The 16,282-nt window shown below is 49.4% G+C and overlaps 29 non-coding genes across 29 annotated transcripts; all 29 read right to left on the reverse strand.

The window, feature by feature from the left end:
* Positions 1 to 44: 44 nt before the first annotated feature.
* Positions 45 to 126, reverse strand: Trnas-uga (transfer RNA serine (anticodon UGA)). Its single transcript has one exon. It is a non-coding gene; the product is annotated as a tRNA-Ser (tRNA).
* Positions 127 to 834: 708 nt separating this feature from the next.
* On the reverse strand, positions 835 to 916 carry Trnas-cga (transfer RNA serine (anticodon CGA)). The gene has a single exon. It is a non-coding gene; the product is annotated as a tRNA-Ser (tRNA).
* Positions 917 to 1,054: 138 nt separating this feature from the next.
* Trnak-uuu (transfer RNA lysine (anticodon UUU)) lies at positions 1,055 to 1,127 on the reverse strand. Its single transcript has one exon. It is a non-coding gene; the product is annotated as a tRNA-Lys (tRNA).
* A 539-nt stretch (positions 1,128 to 1,666) lies between these two features.
* On the reverse strand, positions 1,667 to 1,739 carry Trnaf-gaa (transfer RNA phenylalanine (anticodon GAA)). The gene has a single exon. It is a non-coding gene; the product is annotated as a tRNA-Phe (tRNA).
* A 611-nt stretch (positions 1,740 to 2,350) lies between these two features.
* On the reverse strand, positions 2,351 to 2,432 carry Trnas-uga (transfer RNA serine (anticodon UGA)). Its single transcript has one exon. It is a non-coding gene; the product is annotated as a tRNA-Ser (tRNA).
* A 707-nt stretch (positions 2,433 to 3,139) lies between these two features.
* On the reverse strand, positions 3,140 to 3,221 carry Trnas-cga (transfer RNA serine (anticodon CGA)). The gene has a single exon. It is a non-coding gene; the product is annotated as a tRNA-Ser (tRNA).
* A 138-nt stretch (positions 3,222 to 3,359) lies between these two features.
* On the reverse strand, positions 3,360 to 3,432 carry Trnak-uuu (transfer RNA lysine (anticodon UUU)). The gene has a single exon. It is a non-coding gene; the product is annotated as a tRNA-Lys (tRNA).
* A 539-nt stretch (positions 3,433 to 3,971) lies between these two features.
* Trnaf-gaa (transfer RNA phenylalanine (anticodon GAA)) lies at positions 3,972 to 4,044 on the reverse strand. Its single transcript has one exon. It is a non-coding gene; the product is annotated as a tRNA-Phe (tRNA).
* A 611-nt stretch (positions 4,045 to 4,655) lies between these two features.
* Trnas-uga (transfer RNA serine (anticodon UGA)) lies at positions 4,656 to 4,737 on the reverse strand. The gene has a single exon. It is a non-coding gene; the product is annotated as a tRNA-Ser (tRNA).
* A 709-nt stretch (positions 4,738 to 5,446) lies between these two features.
* On the reverse strand, positions 5,447 to 5,528 carry Trnas-cga (transfer RNA serine (anticodon CGA)). Its single transcript has one exon. It is a non-coding gene; the product is annotated as a tRNA-Ser (tRNA).
* Positions 5,529 to 5,666: 138 nt separating this feature from the next.
* Positions 5,667 to 5,739, reverse strand: Trnak-uuu (transfer RNA lysine (anticodon UUU)). The gene has a single exon. It is a non-coding gene; the product is annotated as a tRNA-Lys (tRNA).
* A 539-nt stretch (positions 5,740 to 6,278) lies between these two features.
* Trnaf-gaa (transfer RNA phenylalanine (anticodon GAA)) lies at positions 6,279 to 6,351 on the reverse strand. The gene has a single exon. It is a non-coding gene; the product is annotated as a tRNA-Phe (tRNA).
* Positions 6,352 to 6,962: 611 nt separating this feature from the next.
* Positions 6,963 to 7,044, reverse strand: Trnas-uga (transfer RNA serine (anticodon UGA)). The gene has a single exon. It is a non-coding gene; the product is annotated as a tRNA-Ser (tRNA).
* Positions 7,045 to 7,751: 707 nt separating this feature from the next.
* Trnas-cga (transfer RNA serine (anticodon CGA)) lies at positions 7,752 to 7,833 on the reverse strand. The gene has a single exon. It is a non-coding gene; the product is annotated as a tRNA-Ser (tRNA).
* Positions 7,834 to 7,971: 138 nt separating this feature from the next.
* Positions 7,972 to 8,044, reverse strand: Trnak-uuu (transfer RNA lysine (anticodon UUU)). Its single transcript has one exon. It is a non-coding gene; the product is annotated as a tRNA-Lys (tRNA).
* A 539-nt stretch (positions 8,045 to 8,583) lies between these two features.
* On the reverse strand, positions 8,584 to 8,656 carry Trnaf-gaa (transfer RNA phenylalanine (anticodon GAA)). Its single transcript has one exon. It is a non-coding gene; the product is annotated as a tRNA-Phe (tRNA).
* A 611-nt stretch (positions 8,657 to 9,267) lies between these two features.
* Trnas-uga (transfer RNA serine (anticodon UGA)) lies at positions 9,268 to 9,349 on the reverse strand. The gene has a single exon. It is a non-coding gene; the product is annotated as a tRNA-Ser (tRNA).
* A 708-nt stretch (positions 9,350 to 10,057) lies between these two features.
* Positions 10,058 to 10,139, reverse strand: Trnas-cga (transfer RNA serine (anticodon CGA)). Its single transcript has one exon. It is a non-coding gene; the product is annotated as a tRNA-Ser (tRNA).
* A 138-nt stretch (positions 10,140 to 10,277) lies between these two features.
* Trnak-uuu (transfer RNA lysine (anticodon UUU)) lies at positions 10,278 to 10,350 on the reverse strand. The gene has a single exon. It is a non-coding gene; the product is annotated as a tRNA-Lys (tRNA).
* Positions 10,351 to 10,889: 539 nt separating this feature from the next.
* On the reverse strand, positions 10,890 to 10,962 carry Trnaf-gaa (transfer RNA phenylalanine (anticodon GAA)). Its single transcript has one exon. It is a non-coding gene; the product is annotated as a tRNA-Phe (tRNA).
* A 611-nt stretch (positions 10,963 to 11,573) lies between these two features.
* Positions 11,574 to 11,655, reverse strand: Trnas-uga (transfer RNA serine (anticodon UGA)). The gene has a single exon. It is a non-coding gene; the product is annotated as a tRNA-Ser (tRNA).
* A 708-nt stretch (positions 11,656 to 12,363) lies between these two features.
* Positions 12,364 to 12,445, reverse strand: Trnas-cga (transfer RNA serine (anticodon CGA)). The gene has a single exon. It is a non-coding gene; the product is annotated as a tRNA-Ser (tRNA).
* Positions 12,446 to 12,583: 138 nt separating this feature from the next.
* Trnak-uuu (transfer RNA lysine (anticodon UUU)) lies at positions 12,584 to 12,656 on the reverse strand. Its single transcript has one exon. It is a non-coding gene; the product is annotated as a tRNA-Lys (tRNA).
* A 539-nt stretch (positions 12,657 to 13,195) lies between these two features.
* Trnaf-gaa (transfer RNA phenylalanine (anticodon GAA)) lies at positions 13,196 to 13,268 on the reverse strand. The gene has a single exon. It is a non-coding gene; the product is annotated as a tRNA-Phe (tRNA).
* Positions 13,269 to 13,879: 611 nt separating this feature from the next.
* On the reverse strand, positions 13,880 to 13,961 carry Trnas-uga (transfer RNA serine (anticodon UGA)). Its single transcript has one exon. It is a non-coding gene; the product is annotated as a tRNA-Ser (tRNA).
* A 707-nt stretch (positions 13,962 to 14,668) lies between these two features.
* On the reverse strand, positions 14,669 to 14,750 carry Trnas-cga (transfer RNA serine (anticodon CGA)). The gene has a single exon. It is a non-coding gene; the product is annotated as a tRNA-Ser (tRNA).
* Positions 14,751 to 14,888: 138 nt separating this feature from the next.
* Positions 14,889 to 14,961, reverse strand: Trnak-uuu (transfer RNA lysine (anticodon UUU)). Its single transcript has one exon. It is a non-coding gene; the product is annotated as a tRNA-Lys (tRNA).
* Positions 14,962 to 15,500: 539 nt separating this feature from the next.
* Trnaf-gaa (transfer RNA phenylalanine (anticodon GAA)) lies at positions 15,501 to 15,573 on the reverse strand. The gene has a single exon. It is a non-coding gene; the product is annotated as a tRNA-Phe (tRNA).
* A 611-nt stretch (positions 15,574 to 16,184) lies between these two features.
* On the reverse strand, positions 16,185 to 16,266 carry Trnas-uga (transfer RNA serine (anticodon UGA)). The gene has a single exon. It is a non-coding gene; the product is annotated as a tRNA-Ser (tRNA).
* Positions 16,267 to 16,282: the final 16 nt, after the last annotated feature.

The following is a 16,282-nucleotide window of genomic DNA, read 5'->3' on the forward strand; positions in this document are numbered from 1 at the left end:
TAGGATGCAGCTCAACGTCCGCCTTTTGAGAGCGAGAAAATTTTCGCAGTCGGCAGGACTCGAACCTACGCTCCCAGAGGGAATCTGATTTCAAGTCAGACGCCTTAACCACTCGGCCACGACTGCCGGTGGCGGAAGCGACTCCCGACAAGTCAAACCGCCATCTTTAGAAGCAATCTGGTGGCAGAAAACGGCGTGGCCTCACTCTTTGCTCTAGGGTTTCCATTAGCCGTTACGAAAGTGTACTAATTTTCGCCCAGACAGGGACTTGAACCCAGGACCCTTCGGTTGAAAACCTAACGCTCTACCGACTCAGCTACGCGGGCCCACGCACGAGCATTATCGTACAGCTGCGTGGTGTGCGAGTGTTTCGCATGTCGTAATTGCTGGCTTATGGCTCCAATGGCGACTTCACCGACTTCCCACTGACGCACCGCTGACGCTAGTTTTCTGTCGTCTTAAAACGATGGACATACCTCCAAGCAGCTGCGAGATCTTAAGAAAAGAAAAAAAAAAAAAAAACGCTGCACTACTGCTTTTGCCGCACTCGAATGATTGAAATTGCGATTCTTAAAAAGAAAATGAAATGTTAGCTCTGTCCAACACTTTCGAGCACATCTGTGTACTCACCATCTCAGCGACGGCTTTCTGCAGTCCCAGCGTCAGTGCGAGGTGAACCGATAGGCACAGTAAGCAGCGGTCGTCGCGAAAACTCAGTATTCTTAAAACGGAAATTTTCGTCTTGTTGAGAATGGCGTCACTGGTTGCACCCGCATTCGCCCACGCATGTCACATGTGTGCGAAAACGTTTGCTCCTCTTTACGCAAAATCGCACGCAGCCGGTAGGATTCGAACCTACGCTCCCAGAGGGAATCTGATTTCGAGTCAGACGCCTTAACCACTCGGCCACGACTGCCGTTAGCGCGGTGTTCTCCCGACACATGCAACTGCTACCGTTTAAAACACTGTGGTGTCAGAAAACGGCGTAGCTGCATTATTTTCCGTAGCGTTTCCGCCGCTACCAGACGAATCGTTACCAAAGTATTAAAATTTCCGCCCGAACAGGGACTTGAACCCTGGACCCTTAGGTTAAAAGCCTAATGCTCTACCGACTGAGCTATCCGGGCTCACACAAGGGTGCAAAATCTCCTACGATGCACAACTATACATTGACTCATGTCCTTTACTGTTGTGCAATCGCTGCATGGGGCCGTTACTAATAAAACGTCGCCTAAATGCTGTCTACAAACTTATCGCGCTAAGCCCGTAACACACTATCGAAGACTGCTGACACACGATGCAACAACAAATTGCACCAGCTGTTACGTCTCATACGTTGGAGCAGAGAATTTACGTGTTTTGTCGACACTCACTGGGCAATTGGAAAATTCACAAGCATTTCGAATGCAATGTTTCCCACGCTTTCGCTCATTTCACGGTTCCGTTGAAGACGTTCTTCACCACCTGACACAGAAAAAGGAATGCAGTCGGTAGGATATTTTTAATTCTTTTGCTTCTAAGGGAGTTAGTTGTCTAGTAAGTTCCTCTTATGGCATGCAATAGACAACCAGAACAGCTACAGGAGAGAGTCATTTTTGTTGTCAGCGGTAGTTGCATTATCACAAACGCAGAGTAATTCCATTGGCGTCGCACCAAAACGAGTACCTGCCGAAACCCGGGATCGAACCAGGGACCTTTAGATCTTCAGTCTAACGCTCTCCCAACTGAGCTATTTCGGCTGACGTCGAAGGTTGCCATTTGCATGTGTTCGTTCACTTCTGCCTCGCTGCCAATTTCACAGTCACCTTCGTCTGATAAGACACAGGGACGCTGAAGGGCGAGCAGCCGATGCAGTGAAGTTCCACACACATTTCTTCAGCTTCCGTCATCGTAACAAGCAAACATGTCGACTCGATTCGTGTGATATTGAATTCGCTGACTTGACGTGACGCCACGCTGACGCTAGAAAACCCGTGCTATATCGATGCCAGGGGCAACTCGTGTGCAGAGAACGAGACACAAGAAGGAGTGAGCCTCTCCACCATATGAGAGGCAGTATCTAGCAGATACACACGGTAAAACATTCGACTTGCGTTAGCTCATAAATTGCTACATGTCATCGTCTGTAAGCTAAAATGGACACATCTGCACTGCCCAGTGAGGCGACACTTGTACTAACACCTGGTGGACGGCTGTGAGACGAGGAGATGAGCTGCGGCTTCTGGGCGCGACTGTAACGCTGCGCCCTCGATCAAATAACACTGCACATTGCTGGTGACCCGCGTGTTTAGTAGTGACGCAACTGCTAGGATGCAGCTCAACGTCCGCCTTTTGAGAGCGAGAAAATTTTCGCAGTCGGCAGGACTCGAACCTACGCTCCCAGAGGGAATCTGATTTCAAGTCAGACGCCTTAACCACTCGGCCACGACTGCCGGTGGCGGAAGCGACTCCCGACAAGTCAAACCGCCATCTTTAGAAGCAATCTGGTGGCAGAAAACGGCGTGGCCTCACTCTTTGCTCTAGGGTTTCCATTAGCCGTTACGAAAGTGTACTAATTTTCGCCCAGACAGGGACTTGAACCCAGGACCCTTCGGTTGAAAACCTAACGCTCTACCGACTCAGCTACGCGGGCCCACGCACGAGCATTATCGTACAGCTGCGTGGTGTGCGAGTGTTTCGCATGTCGTAATTGCTGGCTTATGGCTCCAATGGCGACTTCACCGACTTCCCACTGACGCACCGCTGACGCTAGTTTTCTGTCGTCTTAAAACGATGGACATACCTCCAAGCAGCTGCGAGATCTTAAGAAAAGAAAAAAAAAAAAAAACGCTGCACTACTGCTTTTGCCGCACTCGAATGATTGAAATTGCGATTCTTAAAAAGAAAATGAAATGTTAGCTCTGTCCAACACTTTCGAGCACATCTGTGTACTCACCATCTCAGCGACGGCTTTCTGCAGTCCCAGCGTCAGTGCGAGGTGAACCGATAGGCACAGTAAGCAGCGGTCGTCGCGAAAACTCAGTATTCTTAAAACGGAAATTTTCGTCTTGTTGAGAATGGCGTCACTGGTTGCACCCGCATTCGCCCACGCATGTCACATGTGTGCGAAAACGTTTGCTCCTGTTTACGCAAAATCGCACGCAGCCGGTAGGATTCGAACCTACGCTCCCAGAGGGAATCTGATTTCGAGTCAGACGCCTTAACCACTCGGCCACGACTGCCGTTAGCGCGGTGTTCTCCCGACACATGCAACTGCTACCGTTTAAAACACTGTGGTGTCAGAAAACGGCGTAGCTGCATTATTTTCCGTAGCGTTTCCGCCGCTACCAGACGAATCGTTACCAAAGTATTAAAATTTCCGCCCGAACAGGGACTTGAACCCTGGACCCTTAGGTTAAAAGCCTAATGCTCTACCGACTGAGCTATCCGGGCTCACACAAGGGTGCAAAATCTCCTACGATGCACAACTATACATTGACTCATGTCCTTTACTGTTGTGCAATCGCTGCATGGGGCCGTTACTAATAAAACGTCGCCTAAATGCTGTCTACAAACTTATCGCGCTAAGCCCGTAACACACTATCGAAGACTGCTGACACACGATGCAACAACAAATTGCACCAGCTGTTACGTCTCATACGTTGGAGCAGAGAATTTACGTGTTTTGTCGACACTCACTGGGCAATTGGAAAATTCACAAGCATTTCGAATGCAATGTTTCCCACGCTTTCGCTCATTTCACGGTTCCGTTGAAGACGTTCTTCACCACCTGACACAGAAAAAGGAATGCAGTCGGTAGGATATTTTTAATTCTTTTGCTTCTAAGGGAGTTAGTTGTCTAGTAAGTTCCTCTTATGGCATGCAATAGACAACCAGAACAGCTACAGGAGAGAGTCATTTTTGTTGTCAGCGGTAGTTGCATTATCACAAACGCAGAGTAATTCCATTGGCGTCGCACCAAAACGAGTACCTGCCGAAACCCGGGATCGAACCAGGGACCTTTAGATCTTCAGTCTAACGCTCTCCCAACTGAGCTATTTCGGCTGACGTCGAAGGTTGCCATTTGCATGTGTTCGTTCACTTCTGCCTCGCTGCCAATTTCACAGTCACCTTCGTCTGATAAGACACAGGGACGCTGAAGGGCGAGCAGCCGATGCAGTGAAGTTCCACACACATTTCTTCAGCTTCCGTCATCGTAACAAGCAAACATGTCGACTCGATTCGTGTGATATTGAATTCGCTGACTTGACGTGACGCCACGCTGACGCTAGAAAACCCGTGCTATATCGATGCCAGGGGCAACTCGTGTGCAGAGAACGAGACACAAGAAGGAGTGAGCCTCTCCACCATATGAGAGGCAGTATCTAGCAGATACACACGGTAAAACATTCGACTTGCGTTAGCTCATAAATTGCTACATGTCATCGTCTGTAAGCTAAAATGGACACATCTGCACTGCCCAGTGAGGCGACACTTGTACTAACACCTGGTGGACGGCTGTGAGACGAGGAGATGAGCTGCGGCTTCTGGGCGCGACTGTAACGCTGCGCCCTCGATCAAATAACACTGCACATTGCTGGTGACCCGCGTGTTTAGTAGTGACGCAACTGCTAGGATGCAGCTCAACGTCCGCCTTTTGAGAGCGAGAAAATTTTCGCAGTCGGCAGGACTCGAACCTACGCTCCCAGAGGGAATCTGATTTCAAGTCAGACGCCTTAACCACTCGGCCACGACTGCCGGTGGCGGAAGCGACTCCCGACAAGTCAAACCGCCATCTTTAGAAGCAATCTGGTGGCAGAAAACGGCGTGGCCTCACTCTTTGCTCTAGGGTTTCCATTAGCCGTTACGAAAGTGTACTAATTTTCGCCCAGACAGGGACTTGAACCCAGGACCCTTCGGTTGAAAACCTAACGCTCTACCGACTCAGCTACGCGGGCCCACGCACGAGCATTATCGTACAGCTGCGTGGTGTGCGAGTGTTTCGCATGTCGTAATTGCTGGCTTATGGCTCCAATGGCGACTTCACCGACTTCCCACTGACGCACCGCTGACGCTAGTTTTCTGTCGTCTTAAAACGATGGACATACCTCCAAGCAGCTGCGAGATCTTAAGAAAAGAAAAAAAAAAAAAAAAACGCTGCACTACTGCTTTTGCCGCACTCGAATGATTGAAATTGCGATTCTTAAAAAGAAAATGAAATGTTAGCTCTGTCCAACACTTTCGAGCACATCTGTGTACTCACCATCTCAGCGACGGCTTTCTGCAGTCCCAGCGTCAGTGCGAGGTGAACCGATAGGCACAGTAAGCAGCGGTCGTCGCGAAAACTCAGTATTCTTAAAACGGAAATTTTCGTCTTGTTGAGAATGGCGTCACTGGTTGCACCCGCATTCGCCCACGCATGTCACATGTGTGCGAAAACGTTTGCTCCTCTTTACGCAAAATCGCACGCAGCCGGTAGGATTCGAACCTACGCTCCCAGAGGGAATCTGATTTCGAGTCAGACGCCTTAACCACTCGGCCACGACTGCCGTTAGCGCGGTGTTCTCCCGACACATGCAACTGCTACCGTTTAAAACACTGTGGTGTCAGAAAACGGCGTAGCTGCATTATTTTCCGTAGCGTTTCCGCCGCTACCAGACGAATCGTTACCAAAGTATTAAAATTTCCGCCCGAACAGGGACTTGAACCCTGGACCCTTAGGTTAAAAGCCTAATGCTCTACCGACTGAGCTATCCGGGCTCACACAAGGGTGCAAAATCTCCTACGATGCACAACTATACATTGACTCATGTCCTTTACTGTTGTGCAATCGCTGCATGGGGCCGTTACTAATAAAACGTCGCCTAAATGCTGTCTACAAACTTATCGCGCTAAGCCCGTAACACACTATCGAAGACTGCTGACACACGATGCAACAACAAATTGCACCAGCTGTTACGTCTCATACGTTGGAGCAGAGAATTTACGTGTTTTGTCGACACTCACTGGGCAATTGGAAAATTCACAAGCATTTCGAATGCAATGTTTCCCACGCTTTCGCTCATTTCACGGTTCCGTTGAAGACGTTCTTCACCACCTGACACAGAAAAAGGAATGCAGTCGGTAGGATATTTTTAATTCTTTTGCTTCTAAGGGAGTTAGTTGTCTAGTAAGTTCCTCTTATGGCATGCAATAGACAACCAGAACAGCTACAGGAGAGAGTCATTTTTGTTGTCAGCGGTAGTTGCATTATCACAAACGCAGAGTAATTCCATTGGCGTCGCACCAAAACGAGTACCTGCCGAAACCCGGGATCGAACCAGGGACCTTTAGATCTTCAGTCTAACGCTCTCCCAACTGAGCTATTTCGGCTGACGTCGAAGGTTGCCATTTGCATGTGTTCGTTCACTTCTGCCTCGCTGCCAATTTCACAGTCACCTTCGTCTGATAAGACACAGGGACGCTGAAGGGCGAGCAGCCGATGCAGTGAAGTTCCACACACATTTCTTCAGCTTCCGTCATCGTAACAAGCAAACATGTCGACTCGATTCGTGTGATATTGAATTCGCTGACTTGACGTGACGCCACGCTGACGCTAGAAAACCCGTGCTATATCGATGCCAGGGGCAACTCGTGTGCAGAGAACGAGACACAAGAAGGAGTGAGCCTCTCCACCATATGAGAGGCAGTATCTAGCAGATACACACGGTAAAACATTCGACTTGCGTTAGCTCAGAAATTGCTACATGTCATCGTCTGTAAGCTAAAATGGACACATCTGCACTGCCCAGTGAGGCGACACTTGTACTAACACCTGGTGGACGGCTGTGAGACGAGGAGATGAGCTGCGGCTTCTGGGCGCGACTGTAACGCTGCGCCCTCGATCAAATAACACTGCACATTGCTGGTGACCCGCGTGTTTAGTAGTGACGCAACTGCTAGGATGCAGCTCAACGTCCGCCTTTTGAGAGCGAGAAAATTTTCGCAGTCGGCAGGACTCGAACCTACGCTCCCAGAGGGAATCTGATTTCAAGTCAGACGCCTTAACCACTCGGCCACGACTGCCGGTGGCGGAAGCGACTCCCGACAAGTCAAACCGCCATCTTTAGAAGCAATCTGGTGGCAGAAAACGGCGTGGCCTCACTCTTTGCTCTAGGGTTTCCATTAGCCGTTACGAAAGTGTACTAATTTTCGCCCAGACAGGGACTTGAACCCAGGACCCTTCGGTTGAAAACCTAACGCTCTACCGACTCAGCTACGCGGGCCCACGCACGAGCATTATCGTACAGCTGCGTGGTGTGCGAGTGTTTCGCATGTCGTAATTGCTGGCTTATGGCTCCAATGGCGACTTCACCGACTTCCCACTGACGCACCGCTGACGCTAGTTTTCTGTCGTCTTAAAACGATGGACATACCTCCAAGCAGCTGCGAGATCTTAAGAAAAGAAAAAAAAAAAAAAACGCTGCACTACTGCTTTTGCCGCACTCGAATGATTGAAATTGCGATTCTTAAAAAGAAAATGAAATGTTAGCTCTGTCCAACACTTTCGAGCACATCTGTGTACTCACCATCTCAGCGACGGCTTTCTGCAGTCCCAGCGTCAGTGCGAGGTGAACCGATAGGCACAGTAAGCAGCGGTCGTCGCGAAAACTCAGTATTCTTAAAACGGAAATTTTCGTCTTGTTGAGAATGGCGTCACTGGTTGCACCCGCATTCGCCCACGCATGTCACATGTGTGCGAAAACGTTTGCTCCTCTTTACGCAAAATCGCACGCAGCCGGTAGGATTCGAACCTACGCTCCCAGAGGGAATCTGATTTCGAGTCAGACGCCTTAACCACTCGGCCACGACTGCCGTTAGCGCGGTGTTCTCCCGACACATGCAACTGCTACCGTTTAAAACACTGTGGTGTCAGAAAACGGCGTAGCTGCATTATTTTCCGTAGCGTTTCCGCCGCTACCAGACGAATCGTTACCAAAGTATTAAAATTTCCGCCCGAACAGGGACTTGAACCCTGGACCCTTAGGTTAAAAGCCTAATGCTCTACCGACTGAGCTATCCGGGCTCACACAAGGGTGCAAAATCTCCTACGATGCACAACTATACATTGACTCATGTCCTTTACTGTTGTGCAATCGCTGCATGGGGCCGTTACTAATAAAACGTCGCCTAAATGCTGTCTACAAACTTATCGCGCTAAGCCCGTAACACACTATCGAAGACTGCTGACACACGATGCAACAACAAATTGCACCAGCTGTTACGTCTCATACGTTGGAGCAGAGAATTTACGTGTTTTGTCGACACTCACTGGGCAATTGGAAAATTCACAAGCATTTCGAATGCAATGTTTCCCACGCTTTCGCTCATTTCACGGTTCCGTTGAAGACGTTCTTCACCACCTGACACAGAAAAAGGAATGCAGTCGGTAGGATATTTTTAATTCTTTTGCTTCTAAGGGAGTTAGTTGTCTAGTAAGTTCCTCTTATGGCATGCAATAGACAACCAGAACAGCTACAGGAGAGAGTCATTTTTGTTGTCAGCGGTAGTTGCATTATCACAAACGCAGAGTAATTCCATTGGCGTCGCACCAAAACGAGTACCTGCCGAAACCCGGGATCGAACCAGGGACCTTTAGATCTTCAGTCTAACGCTCTCCCAACTGAGCTATTTCGGCTGACGTCGAAGGTTGCCATTTGCATGTGTTCGTTCACTTCTGCCTCGCTGCCAATTTCACAGTCACCTTCGTCTGATAAGACACAGGGACGCTGAAGGGCGAGCAGCCGATGCAGTGAAGTTCCACACACATTTCTTCAGCTTCCGTCATCGTAACAAGCAAACATGTCGACTCGATTCGTGTGATATTGAATTCGCTGACTTGACGTGACGCCACGCTGACGCTAGAAAACCCGTGCTATATCGATGCCAGGGGCAACTCGTGTGCAGAGAACGAGACACAAGAAGGAGTGAGCCTCTCCACCATATGAGAGGCAGTATCTAGCAGATACACACGGTAAAACATTCGACTTGCGTTAGCTCATAAATTGCTACATGTCATCGTCTGTAAGCTAAAATGGACACATCTGCACTGCCCAGTGAGGCGACACTTGTACTAACACCTGGTGGACGGCTGTGAGACGAGGAGATGAGCTGCGGCTTCTGGGCGCGACTGTAACGCTGCGCCCTCGATCAAATAACACTGCACATTGCTGGTGACCCGCGTGTTTAGTAGTGACGCAACTGCTAGGATGCAGCTCAACGTCCGCCTTTTGAGAGCGAGAAAATTTTCGCAGTCGGCAGGACTCGAACCTACGCTCCCAGAGGGAATCTGATTTCAAGTCAGACGCCTTAACCACTCGGCCACGACTGCCGGTGGCGGAAGCGACTCCCGACAAGTCAAACCGCCATCTTTAGAAGCAATCTGGTGGCAGAAAACGGCGTGGCCTCACTCTTTGCTCTAGGGTTTCCATTAGCCGTTACGAAAGTGTACTAATTTTCGCCCAGACAGGGACTTGAACCCAGGACCCTTCGGTTGAAAACCTAACGCTCTACCGACTCAGCTACGCGGGCCCACGCACGAGCATTATCGTACAGCTGCGTGGTGTGCGAGTGTTTCGCATGTCGTAATTGCTGGCTTATGGCTCCAATGGCGACTTCACCGACTTCCCACTGACGCACCGCTGACGCTAGTTTTCTGTCGTCTTAAAACGATGGACATACCTCCAAGCAGCTGCGAGATCTTAAGAAAAGAAAAAAAAAAAAAAAACGCTGCACTACTGCTTTTGCCGCACTCGAATGATTGAAATTGCGATTCTTAAAAAGAAAATGAAATGTTAGCTCTGTCCAACACTTTCGAGCACATCTGTGTACTCACCATCTCAGCGACGGCTTTCTGCAGTCCCAGCGTCAGTGCGAGGTGAACCGATAGGCACAGTAAGCAGCGGTCGTCGCGAAAACTCAGTATTCTTAAAACGGAAATTTTCGTCTTGTTGAGAATGGCGTCACTGGTTGCACCCGCATTCGCCCACGCATGTCACATGTGTGCGAAAACGTTTGCTCCTCTTTACGCAAAATCGCACGCAGCCGGTAGGATTCGAACCTACGCTCCCAGAGGGAATCTGATTTCGAGTCAGACGCCTTAACCACTCGGCCACGACTGCCGTTAGCGCGGTGTTCTCCCGACACATGCAACTGCTACCGTTTAAAACACTGTGGTGTCAGAAAACGGCGTAGCTGCATTATTTTCCGTAGCGTTTCCGCCGCTACCAGACGAATCGTTACCAAAGTATTAAAATTTCCGCCCGAACAGGGACTTGAACCCTGGACCCTTAGGTTAAAAGCCTAATGCTCTACCGACTGAGCTATCCGGGCTCACACAAGGGTGCAAAATCTCCTACGATGCACAACTATACATTGACTCATGTCCTTTACTGTTGTGCAATCGCTGCATGGGGCCGTTACTAATAAAACGTCGCCTAAATGCTGTCTACAAACTTATCGCGCTAAGCCCGTAACACACTATCGAAGACTGCTGACACACGATGCAACAACAAATTGCACCAGCTGTTACGTCTCATACGTTGGAGCAGAGAATTTACGTGTTTTGTCGACACTCACTGGGCAATTGGAAAATTCACAAGCATTTCGAATGCAATGTTTCCCACGCTTTCGCTCATTTCACGGTTCCGTTGAAGACGTTCTTCACCACCTGACACAGAAAAAGGAATGCAGTCGGTAGGATATTTTTAATTCTTTTGCTTCTAAGGGAGTTAGTTGTCTAGTAAGTTCCTCTTATGGCATGCAATAGACAACCAGAACAGCTACAGGAGAGAGTCATTTTTGTTGTCAGCGGTAGTTGCATTATCACAAACGCAGAGTAATTCCATTGGCGTCGCACCAAAACGAGTACCTGCCGAAACCCGGGATCGAACCAGGGACCTTTAGATCTTCAGTCTAACGCTCTCCCAACTGAGCTATTTCGGCTGACGTCGAAGGTTGCCATTTGCATGTGTTCGTTCACTTCTGCCTCGCTGCCAATTTCACAGTCACCTTCGTCTGATAAGACACAGGGACGCTGAAGGGCGAGCAGCCGATGCAGTGAAGTTCCACACACATTTCTTCAGCTTCCGTCATCGTAACAAGCAAACATGTCGACTCGATTCGTGTGATATTGAATTCGCTGACTTGACGTGACGCCACGCTGACGCTAGAAAACCCGTGCTATATCGATGCCAGGGGCAACTCGTGTGCAGAGAACGAGACACAAGAAGGAGTGAGCCTCTCCACCATATGAGAGGCAGTATCTAGCAGATACACACGGTAAAACATTCGACTTGCGTTAGCTCATAAATTGCTACATGTCATCGTCTGTAAGCTAAAATGGACACATCTGCACTGCCCAGTGAGGCGACACTTGTACTAACACCTGGTGGACGGCTGTGAGACGAGGAGATGAGCTGCGGCTTCTGGGCGCGACTGTAACGCTGCGCCCTCGATCAAATAACACTGCACATTGCTGGTGACCCGCGTGTTTAGTAGTGACGCAACTGCTAGGATGCAGCTCAACGTCCGCCTTTTGAGAGCGAGAAAATTTTCGCAGTCGGCAGGACTCGAACCTACGCTCCCAGAGGGAATCTGATTTCAAGTCAGACGCCTTAACCACTCGGCCACGACTGCCGGTGGCGGAAGCGACTCCCGACAAGTCAAACCGCCATCTTTAGAAGCAATCTGGTGGCAGAAAACGGCGTGGCCTCACTCTTTGCTCTAGGGTTTCCATTAGCCGTTACGAAAGTGTACTAATTTTCGCCCAGACAGGGACTTGAACCCAGGACCCTTCGGTTGAAAACCTAACGCTCTACCGACTCAGCTACGCGGGCCCACGCACGAGCATTATCGTACAGCTGCGTGGTGTGCGAGTGTTTCGCATGTCGTAATTGCTGGCTTATGGCTCCAATGGCGACTTCACCGACTTCCCACTGACGCACCGCTGACGCTAGTTTTCTGTCGTCTTAAAACGATGGACATACCTCCAAGCAGCTGCGAGATCTTAAGAAAAGAAAAAAAAAAAAAAAACGCTGCACTACTGCTTTTGCCGCACTCGAATGATTGAAATTGCGATTCTTAAAAAGAAAATGAAATGTTAGCTCTGTCCAACACTTTCGAGCACATCTGTGTACTCACCATCTCAGCGACGGCTTTCTGCAGTCCCAGCGTCAGTGCGAGGTGAACCGATAGGCACAGTAAGCAGCGGTCGTCGCGAAAACTCAGTATTCTTAAAACGGAAATTTTCGTCTTGTTGAGAATGGCGTCACTGGTTGCACCCGCATTCGCCCACGCATGTCACATGTGTGCGAAAACGTTTGCTCCTCTTTACGCAAAATCGCACGCAGCCGGTAGGATTCGAACCTACGCTCCCAGAGGGAATCTGATTTCGAGTCAGACGCCTTAACCACTCGGCCACGACTGCCGTTAGCGCGGTGTTCTCCCGACACATGCAACTGCTACCGTTTAAAACACTGTGGTGTCAGAAAACGGCGTAGCTGCATTATTTTCCGTAGCGTTTCCGCCGCTACCAGACGAATCGTTACCAAAGTATTAAAATTTCCGCCCGAACAGGGACTTGAACCCTGGACCCTTAGGTTAAAAGCCTAATGCTCTACCGACTGAGCTATCCGGGCTCACACAAGGGTGCAAAATCTCCTACGATGCACAACTATACATTGACTCATGTCCTTTACTGTTGTGCAATCGCTGCATGGGGCCGTTACTAATAAAACGTCGCCTAAATGCTGTCTACAAACTTATCGCGCTAAGCCCGTAACACACTATCGAAGACTGCTGACACACGATGCAACAACAAATTGCACCAGCTGTTACGTCTCATACGTTGGAGCAGAGAATTTACGTGTTTTGTCGACACTCACTGGGCAATTGGAAAATTCACAAGCATTTCGAATGCAATGTTTCCCACGCTTTCGCTCATTTCACGGTTCCGTTGAAGACGTTCTTCACCACCTGACACAGAAAAAGGAATGCAGTCGGTAGGATATTTTTAATTCTTTTGCTTCTAAGGGAGTTAGTTGTCTAGTAAGTTCCTCTTATGGCATGCAATAGACAACCAGAACAGCTACAGGAGAGAGTCATTTTTGTTGTCAGCGGTAGTTGCATTATCACAAACGCAGAGTAATTCCATTGGCGTCGCACCAAAACGAGTACCTGCCGAAACCCGGGATCGAACCAGGGACCTTTAGATCTTCAGTCTAACGCTCTCCCAACTGAGCTATTTCGGCTGACGTCGAAGGTTGCCATTTGCATGTGTTCGTTCACTTCTGCCTCGCTGCCAATTTCACAGTCACCTTCGTCTGATAAGACACAGGGACGCTGAAGGGCGAGCAGCCGATGCAGTGAAGTTCCACACACATTTCTTCAGCTTCCGTCATCGTAACAAGCAAACATGTCGACTCGATTCGTGTGATATTGAATTCGCTGACTTGACGTGACGCCACGCTGACGCTAGAAAACCCGTGCTATATCGATGCCAGGGGCAACTCGTGTGCAGAGAACGAGACACAAGAAGGAGTGAGCCTCTCCACCATATGAGAGGCAGTATCTAGCAGATACACACGGTAAAACATTCGACTTGCGTTAGCTCATAAATTGCTACATGTCATCGTCTGTAAGCTAAAATGGACACATCTGCACTGCCCAGTGAGGCGACACTTGTACTAACACCTGGTGGACGGCTGTGAGACGAGGAGATGAGCTGCGGCTTCTGGGCGCGACTGTAACGCTGCGCCCTCGATCAAATAACACTGCACATTGCTGGTGACCCGCGTGTTTAGTAGTGACGCAACTGCTAGGATGCAGCTCAACGTCCGCCTTTTGAGAGCGAGAAAATTTTCGCAGTCGGCAGGACTCGAACCTACGCTCCCAGAGGGAATCTGATTTCAAGTCAGACGCCTTAACCACTCGGCCACGACTGCCGGTGGCGGAAGCGACTCCCGACAAGTCAAACCGCCATCTTTAGAAGCAATCTGGTGGCAGAAAACGGCGTGGCCTCACTCTTTGCTCTAGGGTTTCCATTAGCCGTTACGAAAGTGTACTAATTTTCGCCCAGACAGGGACTTGAACCCAGGACCCTTCGGTTGAAAACCTAACGCTCTACCGACTCAGCTACGCGGGCCCACGCACGAGCATTATCGTACAGCTGCGTGGTGTGCGAGTGTTTCGCATGTCGTAATTGCTGGCTTATGGCTCCAATGGCGACTTCACCGACTTCCCACTGACGCACCGCTGACGCTAGTTTTCTGTCGTCTTAAAACGATGGACATACCTCCAAGCAGCTGCGAGATCTTAAGAAAAGAAAAAAAAAAAAAAACGCTGCACTACTGCTTTTGCCGCACTCGAATGATTGAAATTGCGATTCTTAAAAAGAAAATGAAATGTTAGCTCTGTCCAACACTTTCGAGCACATCTGTGTACTCACCATCTCAGCGACGGCTTTCTGCAGTCCCAGCGTCAGTGCGAGGTGAACCGATAGGCACAGTAAGCAGCGGTCGTCGCGAAAACTCAGTATTCTTAAAACGGAAATTTTCGTCTTGTTGAGAATGGCGTCACTGGTTGCACCCGCATTCGCCCACGCATGTCACATGTGTGCGAAAACGTTTGCTCCTCTTTACGCAAAATCGCACGCAGCCGGTAGGATTCGAACCTACGCTCCCAGAGGGAATCTGATTTCGAGTCAGACGCCTTAACCACTCGGCCACGACTGCCGTTAGCGCGGTGTTCTCCCGACACATGCAACTGCTACCGTTTAAAACACTGTGGTGTCAGAAAACGGCGTAGCTGCATTATTTTCCGTAGCGTTTCCGCCGCTACCAGACGAATCGTTACCAAAGTATTAAAATTTCCGCCCGAACAGGGACTTGAACCCTGGACCCTTAGGTTAAAAGCCTAATGCTCTACCGACTGAGCTATCCGGGCTCACACAAGGGTGCAAAATCTCCTACGATGCACAACTATACATTGACTCATGTCCTTTACTGTTGTGCAATCGCTGCATGGGGCCGTTACTAATAAAACGTCGCCTAAATGCTGTCTACAAACTTATCGCGCTAAGCCCGTAACACACTATCGAAGACTGCTGACACACGATGCAACAACAAATTGCACCAGCTGTTACGTCTCATACGTTGGAGCAGAGAATTTACGTGTTTTGTCGACACTCACTGGGCAATTGGAAAATTCACAAGCATTTCGAATGCAATGTTTCCCACGCTTTCGCTCATTTCACGGTTCCGTTGAAGACGTTCTTCACCACCTGACACAGAAAAAGGAATGCAGTCGGTAGGATATTTTTAATTCTTTTGCTTCTAAGGGAGTTAGTTGTCTAGTAAGTTCCTCTTATGGCATGCAATAGACAACCAGAACAGCTACAGGAGAGAGTCATTTTTGTTGTCAGCGGTAGTTGCATTATCACAAACGCAGAGTAATTCCATTGGCGTCGCACCAAAACGAGTACCTGCCGAAACCCGGGATCGAACCAGGGACCTTTAGATCTTCAGTCTAACGCTCTCCCAACTGAGCTATTTCGGCTGACGTCGAAGGTTGCCATTTGCATGTGTTCGTTCACTTCTGCCTCGCTGCCAATTTCACAGTCACCTTCGTCTGATAAGACACAGGGACGCTGAAGGGCGAGCAGCCGATGCAGTGAAGTTCCACACACATTTCTTCAGCTTCCGTCATCGTAACAAGCAAACATGTCGACTCGATTCGTGTGATATTGAATTCGCTGACTTGACGTGACGCCACGCTGACGCTAGAAAACCCGTGCTATATCGATGCCAGGGGCAACTCGTGTGCAGAGAACGAGACACAAGAAGGAGTGAGCCTCTCCACCATATGAGAGGCAGTATCTAGCAGATACACACGGTAAAACATTCGACTTGCGTTAGCTCATAAATTGCTACATGTCATCGTCTGTAAGCTAAAATGGACACATCTGCACTGCCCAGTGAGGCGACACTTGTACTAACACCTGGTGGACGGCTGTGAGACGAGGAGATGAGCTGCGGCTTCTGGGCGCGACTGTAACGCTGCGCCCTCGATCAAATAACACTGCACATTGCTGGTGACCCGCGTGTTTAGTAGTGACGCAACTGCTAGGATGCAGCTCAACGTCCGCCTTTTGAGAGCGAGAAAATTTTCGCAGTCGGCAGGACTCGAACCTACGCTCCCAGAGGGAATCTGATTTCAAGTCAGACGCCTTAACCACTCGGCCACGACTGCCGGTGGCGGAAGCGAC

The sequence above is a fragment of the Schistocerca cancellata genome, unplaced genomic scaffold (assembly GCF_023864275.1).
Source record: "Schistocerca cancellata isolate TAMUIC-IGC-003103 unplaced genomic scaffold, iqSchCanc2.1 HiC_scaffold_502, whole genome shotgun sequence".
NCBI classification, from domain to species: Eukaryota; Metazoa; Arthropoda; class Insecta; order Orthoptera; family Acrididae; genus Schistocerca; species Schistocerca cancellata.